Below are 10352 nucleotides of genomic sequence, written 5' to 3'. Positions count from 1 at the left end.
CCTAAAGAATGATGTGTACAAGTTTGAAGTTACTACATATAATTTAAGTTTATGGTAAAATCTAATTAATGAGTGGTTTAATTATAAATATGATAATATAATCCATCTGTTATTAAATATAACAGATGGAATAGATCATTAATTTTAAAAAATAAAATAAAATAAAACAGAAAGGCGCCGCTTTTAAAGAAATAAAAACATAAATTGAAGTTTTATCATGAAATATATTATTTGTAGTAGTGCATACTACATCAGGTATAAGTAATAATTCTAGGTGATGGCTTATTGATTCTAGAGCCAGTGACCACTGATATGTTAGCAAGTGCATGAAAATATCATAGCAATATAGATATATCGAACCCACGGGGGCCACTTATCAACCTACTATTATCTATTACTACTAGGTAAATTAAGGCTAATAATAATAATAATTTCTGAACTTTGATATAAAGTTATCTGGAGAAAAGAGGAAGTTGCAGTTACATGAGATGGATGAGTTGAGACTCCAAGCTTATAATTCCCACAAACTCTAGAAGCAAAAGGTAAATAAGTACCATGACAAGAAGATCCTCATCAAAGATTCTAGACATGGATAGATGATGTTATTGTTCAATTCAAGATTAAAATTAGTTTTGGGAAAATTGAAGTCCAAATGGTCTGGGTGTTTCAAAATCCAAGAAGTGAAACATTATGGTGCAATTGTATTGGAAGATCCAGTTTCAAAAGAAAGTTGGACTATCAATGGTCGAAGATTTAAGCTCTACCTTGGTGGAGAAATTGACCGGCTAACAGCAACAATTCCACTTGTCGATCCTTTAAGTCACCAAAGAACTGTCAAGCTAATTGATATTAAACAAGCGCTTGTTGCGAGGCAACCCAACCTTATAAGTATTTACAACTTTGAATTTAGTAGTATATGTATTGATAGGTGAAAGGGGTGAATGTCTTATAAATTTGAGGAAAACAAGACAATTTTGCCTGACTGATGGTGTTAAGCGCACCCTGGAACATTTTGAAAATTTTGAAGCAATAAAGATCGCACTAAGCGCATTCTGATGGCACTAGGCGCGCTCTGTCAGTTTAGTGAAAAAATTAATTTTTACAAGGTGTGACCCACTTTTACCAAGGCCCATTTTAGGCCCATGCTGAACAAGAAATCCACCAAAACTCTGCTTAACCCTCATTTTCCTCATTTCCTTTCACATTTTAGAAACCCTAACCTCCCAAACTCTCTCAAGACAAAACCCTTGCAAAAAATTTCTCCAAACCATCTTTTCTTCCTCACTGTAGCATCAATCCTCTAGTATGTCTCTATTTTATTTCGAAGTTTTTCATTGTTTGTAGATAGTTTAATGTTAGTTTTCATTTTTCAAGTTTGTAAATATTTGAATGTGGTTTGATTAATTAAGTTGTTAGTTTAAATTCAAGTTACTTTAGTTTTGAGAAAATACTCCTTTTTGAGTTTGTTCCAAAGAATTGTCTTGTTTCACCTGAAGAGCAAATAGTGATGATTCTATGTTTGAATGTACATGCAAATGTGTGGTAATGATAATAGCTTGAAAAGAAAGGTACAAAAGCAAAGTACATGTTTATTGCTTTCTAAACCATATCATGAATATGAAACTTATAATTTGTACAAATAACATGACATACATTCTTTTGCACTACATGTTCTTGATTGAATCACTTTAGATCAAATCCTAAAAGTGAGGAACTTCCATTGTTTACCATATGCACGGGAGATCAACAATCTATTGTTTTAACTCAGTTGATTTATGTTAATCTTGAATTTATGTTGAAGTTATGAAAGCACTAAAATGATCAAGGAAAATTTTGATTTTGAGCACAACCACTTGACTAAAAGTAACCTACACTGTGAGTGAGCGAGAATTCGTTAACCCCTTTGAGCCTTAATGTCAGGATCCATATCGGTGATGAACAAAATTGCATATAAATATTAACTTATCATTGATTTTTTGTAGGGATTCTGAAGATTTTTTTTTTGAAACACTTAAATCATCAACCTTGTATTGTGGTTGAAATTGTGTTCCTTGCCTTAGATAATTGAGGAGCATTCTTACAATGTTGTTTGTATTCAAGTTGAGGAGAAGAAAGAAAAAGGGTGGATTGCTAAGAATTTGAAAAAGAAAAAGAAATGTGAACAAGAATTGAAAAAGAACTGAAATAGTTTGAAAGTAAAAGTGGCAAATAAATTGTACTAGAAATTATGATCAAGGGTGTATCATTTAAACAAAGATAAATGGTAAATGAAGTTGTGAATTGTAAAGAATTTGAAAAGTGAATGCTCTTCTAGAGTTTGGAAACTTTTTTTCAAAGACCTTTAGATATGACATTTCTTTGTTAACAAAGCCTCATTATAACCCTTAAAAGTCATTTGTGATTTTATGCTTTCAATGTGCTTTGCTTGCATGAATGCATAAGTTGATCAAGATGTTAGCAAGATTGTTGAATGTGAGTCAAGTCCCTCAATTTTTATTCTTTGTCCATTGATAAAGATGTTTGTTAGGTGTGATTCATGATTGAACATGTGTTATCTTATAAGTTTTTTACATGAGATTTGTGTTTAGAATTTGTTTCATGATCATGGTGTCGTTGCAGTATAGTGGTAAGCATCACTTTGCTTGTGCCCTTGAGAATTTTGAACGAAGAATTTGTCTTCTTTTGTGAAAGCTTGTTTAATCTTTTGGTGTTGGATGTTGTTGTTTCTTTAGGTTGACAAGACTCTTGTTTGAGGACACACAAAGTTCTAAGTTAGGGGAGAGTTAATAAGGGTCAAATTGTTTTAATTATTTATATAATTTAGTGGCGCTTATTAGATTAACTCATTGGATTTGCAAGCCAATCCTTCAACTTATGTGTAAATATAGCGTTATAGTTTCATCATGCAAAATTTATGAAGTTTAATAACTTTTGCAATTTATTTTGTACTTTTGGTGCATTGGAGGAGCTTTTGAAGTTAAAAGGCAAAAGAATAATTTCAACATCCAATTTTGGATCAAAAGCATGCCTGCAGGAGGGGCTAAGAACGGTTATAATGGATCACAATTTTTCTGGAGAGTAGCTACCGTGTTAAGAGCGGTCTAGTGGCGTGAAGCGTCACTTAAGACGGTTTGATCTCTTTTGTTCTCTAGCCATGCTAAGCGCGGTCTGATGGGGCTTAGCATGGTCTGTGTTTTTGTGTTGGTATAAGATCCCTATCAATCCATCTTTTTAGGGCTAGACACCAACTTTGGGAACCAAATACACCAAAAACTCAGAGCAACTCAAAAACAACAGAATCCAAGATGGATACGCATCAATACTCGGGAAATCATTATTGATACTCATTCATCTCTTCTTTTCTCTTGTGAATCAAGCTACCATGATGATGTGTAGCTAAATCCTTTATGTTCGGATTAGATGTAATTAACCATACTCGTATGTATTTCTTCTTATCCTTGTTATATGAACTAGTTATGAATTAATATATATATATGTATCTTTGTTTACATGTTTTTCTTTTATGGTTTGAACTATTATTGAGAAATATCTTTCAAACCATGACCTAAGATCATCATCTATCAAAGACTAAAGTCTAGATATAGATTTAGGGTTTGATATTCACTAATATCAAATCTTAATGTTATTGTATTGCTTAAGCAGTTCAGAGATCGTTGATTAAACAATATGGTAAATTTCACAACACCGGTTAGACATAAGTGGTGTTGGAGAGTGATATGTGATTATAGTGATTGATAACGATGTTCATATACTAGATCGGTTGAAAACATATGAAAAAGGTTAATGAAATCTAATCCTGGCATGTTTCTTTAACCATTAATGTCGAATCAATTACCGTTGTTACATTTTATAGGAATTGTTTCTTTTCACAATCAAAACCCTTTTAAACATATCCTTATAATATTAACTATGGAACAATAGTGATATCACACTAATCCCTGTGGAGATGATACTAAAATACTTATCCTATCTAAAGAGAGTTACAACAGTCTCTTAAGATTGGTATAGGAGATGGAATAAACCATCGTGATAACATTAGAACATGGACCAAGTCAATATTATATAATTGGAAAGAGTTATATTTTGGATATTTTGCAGGGTACTAATTGGCTGGACATACCATACTACAATTATGGTGCATTTAAGTACATATTTTATGGTGATTTCAAATTATATTCATTGTTGGTTATTAAATTAATGTTGTTGTTATTATCTAGTAAAATGTTCATATTCTTGTTTTTGTGGAAATTGAATCTTTAATGTTGTTGTAGATTTATCCTAACTAATTTTTTTCTTCAAATTGTTGGTGTTTAACGAACCAACAGCATTCCCACAAGAAGATATAAACGACATCTGTTCATGTTTGATTGATTCCTTCCTGTCATTTTATGAACTTCAACAATACTAGTTTCTCTTGGTTTTTGTAAATAATGTGTATATGTTTTCTATTACACATATGTATAACTGATTTTGTCATTCTAATTATGTTATCATATATCATATATATATATATATATATATATATATATATATATATATATATATATATATATATATATATATATATATATATATATATATATATATATATATATTCAGTCTAAAAAATACAGGTCAAATTAAAATTTAAAATAAATTATAATTGATAAAAAAATGTTTCCCCTCTTAGTTTGTAATTCAAACCGAGGTAAATACATATTTTTTACCTTGGATATTATGAGAAATCGATAGGCATCACGCTTTCTAGTTTTAAAAATACAAAAATATTATTGTTGGATATCGAACCCATGAATACTACAATTTCTCTTTAGTGGAACTATACCGAAAGGAAAAGTGGCAAATTTTCATGATATTTTTCATTACTTCGCCTAAAAATTTGAGGTAAAACCCCTTTTTCAATTAAGGTAAAGTAGATTTTTCGTAGCGGTAGATATCACAAAAGATAACTTAGCCTAACCACATTGTTTATAAAAGTTAACTTGTTGTTAGTTAAGTTTGTTAGAGAATGTTATAATAAGGTTGCTCATGCACATACACTACCTACGATAGAGACTATGAATCTCTATATAAACAAATTAACGATTCCATGATCTATAATGAAGATTTTCCTTTATCCATATTAATTATCAAAAGGTTATATATGTATGTGATTTTTTTAAATATGTCAAATTTTGTTTTTAGTCTCTTAAAAATTTTCTTCAAAGAATAGTCCTTCTAAAAATTTTCATCCACACTTTTGATCCCTAATACTAAAAATATCGTTAAAACTGTCTCTAATTCAGTAGTTAAGTAATAAACCGTCGCTAATTCAATCACTAAATTGTAAAAATCGTCCCTAAGTTGCAGAAGGGATAAAAAAATAGATGGAAAATTTTAGTACGACTGTTCTTTGAAAGAAATATTTTGAGGGATTAAAAACAAAATTTAAAATATTTAGAAGGACCATAAACATATTTAAATTTATCAAAATTAACATCAAATGGTTCTAGACTCATAGTCCGACCCAATTACTCACAGTTGTTATGTTGATTTTGTTTTGGTCCTCCTGGTTACTTTATTTTACTTTTTTTTTCTACAATCAACTTCAAACATGAGAGAAATATAAACAAATTCCCTTTCTTAATAGATGAATTTGAAAAGCAACATCAATTTTCAACAAATCTAGTATTGCTACTAATTTTTTTTAACCACTATAATTTTGTGGAAAAGAACAATATTAGGGACCCATTGTAGAAAAAAATATTTAATTAAATATTTTCTCCATTTTTGTTATAAGTCGCTATAGAAAAAAAAAATTGTGAAAAATTATAACTAGTTTATAATTTTAACAACAAAAATAAAATAGTAGAAAGAAAGAGATACTAATTTATTTCAAATATTGACTCAAACTAAAACATAGATGAAAAAAAATGACAAAGTAATAATCACATACGATAATCATTTATGCTGAATGGCTCCAAAGTTCAACATCCTACATAGGAATAAAGTATTGATGTTCATACCCCACAGCTAATGATGTAGCTTCTTCATTTGGAGGGGCATATGAATTGTCTATCATGTATGGTTTTGTCCAAAAACTATCACTCAAAACATCCATGTATGCATGCATTAAAGGAAGCTCATAGTCATCAAGAATTGAACTTTCATATGATATTGAGGTTGATGCGGTATCCATTGTTTTGGAAGAGAGTCCACTTGAAGACGTGGTTGAAGACAATGGACTTGTAATAATGGGAACATTGTTGTTTTCTAATGGTCCTTCAAGTTTCTTGGCTTCTTAAGGATGACTATTTGAATTTGAAGCTTTGGCTTTTTCTGTTTCATGTTTAGTTTCTGGCTTATTATTTTTTATAAAACGTTTTTTCAAGTTGGTGTGCCAATGATTCTTTATCTTGTTATCGGTTCTCCCCAGTAAATTTGCAGCAATCGCTCTCCATTTGCATTATAAAATTTGTTTGATCATCATGAAAAAAGCCCTAACACAATTTATAAGTCTGAGTTAGATTAATTACATGCAATCCAATTAAATGGAGGCCCCGCTTTAATTTAAAAAAATATAGTTATAATAATTAAAAATGAGATAGCAAAAATTTAATTATATATTAATTTAAAAATAAAATATAATATAATTATTTTGATTTTTTATCAATCTTTTTTTTTTATGTATTGTGTTTTTATGAGAATATTTTTTAAAATTTATTTGGTCTTATTATATCACTCTTTTATGTCTGTTAATATTGATGAAAAAAATATATCTTCTAAAATTTGGAGCTTTGTGTGGTAGAGTTTGTCGTTCTTATATAGAGTCGGATCTGATTATTTGTGATAGCTTTTGTATTTTGAAAGTTTTCAAATTTTTTTATTACTACATTCATTTATCATTAAATAAAAACTTATCATTAAAAAAAAATAATAGTCATTTAAGTCCTTATGTTGTGTTTGATAATAAAAAAAATTAGGGCTTGTGGATAAATGTAGAAGTTGATAGAGCATTGACATGTTGATGTTACCTATTACCCAGTTTTTGATGAAGTTTAATGATAGTATTAGTAAAGTTTCCTCTTTTGAGATCTGGTCTTAAATAGTTCAACCACCTTAGTCTACAACTCTTCCCACATCTCTCAAGACCTGAAAACATTATCTCAAGATAACACATAAACTAGAAGAAAACCAATACACATACATGAATAAATTATTATTTATATAACCTGCAAATTTAGGTAGTTGTCGCCAATTCCAACAGCCATATCTAGTTACATAAGCAACCAACTTGTTGTCTTCTTCCGGAGTCCACTTGCCCTTCCTCAATTTATTTTTGTCACCACAAGAGCTTTTCACCATGTTCTCTTACTAATACCAATTCTTAGCATGAGTCTGTGTTGCATGTGGTATCATATATCTTAAGAAATAATATATTTATAGTAAAGTATCCTAGAGTTTGTTTGGGTTTCCATTTATCTACCAGCCAACATATTTTATATTAATTTATTAATAACATGCGAGTGAGTTTTGAAAAATAAATCTAAAAAAAAAACACATATTTTCCTTTGCTTTTGATTTTTTTTTCATTTTATCTCTAAATAAAATTAGTAAGCAAATCTGCAAATCTGAAGATGTGATGATGCTATGTGGCTTATTTATTTATTTATTTATTTATTTAGTACAGAGTTAAAATGAGAAAATCTTTAAAATCAAAGAGAAATATGAGTATTTTTTAAAGTTGAATTTTTCAAATTTCACCTAAATGATAGGAAAAACTAATTATTAAATCATAAATGATTTAGCTTACACTTCAAATTAATTTTGTTTCGAAAGTACTCATTTTAACTAAACTCAAAATTTTTTAAAATATATTTATTTATTAGTTTGGTAATAATCTTCAATAGATTTTCGTAATTTAAAATTTAGTTGATATATATAAATAACATTTATTTTCACTTAAAATTTAAATTTGATTTAAAAAATATTTCACTTTAGATAAAATTTGCTTACAAGTTGTGATAAATGACTTGGTTTTAGAATAAAATTGTAGTACAGACTAACATAGACATGCATGTGATATAACTACTAGTTTATTTCCTTGTGTTATATTGACCACAAAACTTGAATATCCATAACTACTACGGATGATATTAGAATATTGTAGGTATAATAAATGTACAGTTTATAATTAATTTAATAAATTAAACCACAAAATGTTTTTCAATATTTACTAGTAAATAGAAGAGTGCACGAAGAAATTATCATTTCATGTATTGTAAGAGTTACATTTGACAAATATAATTTAAAAAAATTGAAGATAACATTTATTGCAATTCTAAATTTAAAATATATTAAACATTATATTTATTATATTATATTTATTATATTTCTAAACAATTTGAAATTTTAAATGGCTTAAGAATGTAAACACCAATGATATAGCAGGGTTATTATTGAACTTGCTAGTATCCCAATGAAAAAGATGTGTTTAAAAAAAGGGTTGATGTTTACTCTGCTTGTACTTCTTATAAGTTGTGTACCGGATCTAACGAGTTTGATTGGGTATTATGGTAAGTTTGTCTCATATTACATCGGGTAATTGGTCGAGATGAAAAACTATTTTTCACCTCAAACTTTGATTTTCACCTGAAGTACACTTTGGTCAAAGTGATAACATTACTTTTAAATCTTGTTTTTCACCTCAAACCTTCGGTACAATCGATGGAATATCCATTGGGTTACACATGGGTTATGTAATTTAACGGATGTGAAACCCACTGTACTTCTAAAATATATCATACAACATACTAAAAAATCAAGTCGTCCAACATCAAAGGGTTCAAATCCAACACATTATAAGTCTCTCAACAACTCGTAAAACACTTTGATTCGACTCATAAATCTCAAGAGAACAAATCGTTCAACATAAACTGAGGTCATATAAGTCTTTTTTTTAGAATGTTGACCAATGGATTAAATATCTATAGTTATTGTTGAAAATCTCCCAAAATCTATCGAGAATTTCAATCAATCTTGATGAACAAGATTGTTATTACCTACACAATAACAATGAAAAGAGAAAAACAATGGAGAAAGAAAGAGTGTAAAGAACGATGAAGGGGAAAAATAATTAAAATTCTGCAGAGTTTCTCTCTGCCCACAAATTGTGGAAAACTTCTTCTTCACTTTGCAACTGCAAAAAACTGTGAATACAATGTTATGAATGTTCTATTCACTTCATTACAAAAATAAGGGTTACTCCCTCTATTTATAGATTTAGATTAACTTTGACCTCAAGGAAAAACCAAAAATTATAAAAGCCCAAAATAGCTAACATTACTAAAATAGGCATAAGTCTAAATCCTATTTGAAGCAACATGCTTCGACACTTCGACACACTAACACAACTCAACACACTAGGTGGTTCGACACTTCCTTACTCTGTCTAGCAACCTACTTCGACACAAGGAATTACAATTCAACACATCACCTAATTTATTATGTATAAGCTATCTACATTCATCATAGCTCTTAGTCTTCTGAACACTTCGACCTGCACTCCCTTTGTCATGAGGTCTGCAATCTAATTCTCAGTTCTGCAGTGTTCCACATTCATCTTCCCATCTGCTATCTGCTCTCAAAGATAATGGAACCTCATTTCGATGTGCTTGCTTCGACCATGGGTTATCGGATTCTTCGCTAAATTGATAGCTGACATGTTGTCGATCTTCATGGTAGTTGCTCCATGACTCTTTGTTGTTATCTCTTCGACCAGATTCACCATCCACGTTGCTTGACATGCACAAAGAGAAGCAACTATGTATTCTGCTTCACATGACGATAATGCCACTACTGGCTCCTTTCTCTAACTCTAAGCAACTGGTGCACCACCTAGCATAAACACATAGCCAGCTGTGGATTTTCGATCCTCAGGATCACTACACCAACTTGAGTCGGTGTATCCCACTAATTTGCATTCCTTTCCTTCATCAGCTGCAGGGAACAAAATGCCATAGTCGAGAGTTCCTTTCAAATACCTTAGTATCCTCTTCGTCGCTGCTAGATGTGATACATTTGGCTTCTGCATGAACCTACTCACCATACCTCTCATCATCTTGTCTTTGATCGACACCTTGTAGTTCTTTTCGATTAACTTCCCTACTCTGAGAAAATTGCTCTTCACGCCTGGTATGTACAACACATTTAAAATTATTGACCTCTTGCCATCTTTCCTCATAATCAGAACATCACCAACACCTTCAGCTGCTAGAGTGTTGTCATTTGCAAATTTCACCATGTTCTTCATTGAGGGCTTTATGTTGACAAACCAATCTTTCCTTCCAGACATG

The 10352-nt window shown here is 30.2% G+C and overlaps 1 pseudogene; it reads right to left on the bottom strand.

Annotated features, from left to right (window-relative positions):
• Positions 1-5962: 5962 nt before the first annotated feature.
• Positions 5963-7362, bottom strand: LOC127082295 (transcription factor MYB14-like; annotated as a pseudogene).
• Between the last annotated feature and the right edge of the window lie 2990 nt (positions 7363-10352).

Source organism: Lathyrus oleraceus, chromosome 5, assembly GCF_024323335.1.
Source record: "Lathyrus oleraceus cultivar Zhongwan6 chromosome 5, CAAS_Psat_ZW6_1.0, whole genome shotgun sequence".
Taxonomy (NCBI): Eukaryota; Viridiplantae; Streptophyta; class Magnoliopsida; order Fabales; family Fabaceae; genus Lathyrus; species Lathyrus oleraceus.
This window is presented reverse-complemented; position numbering and strand designations above follow the sequence as displayed.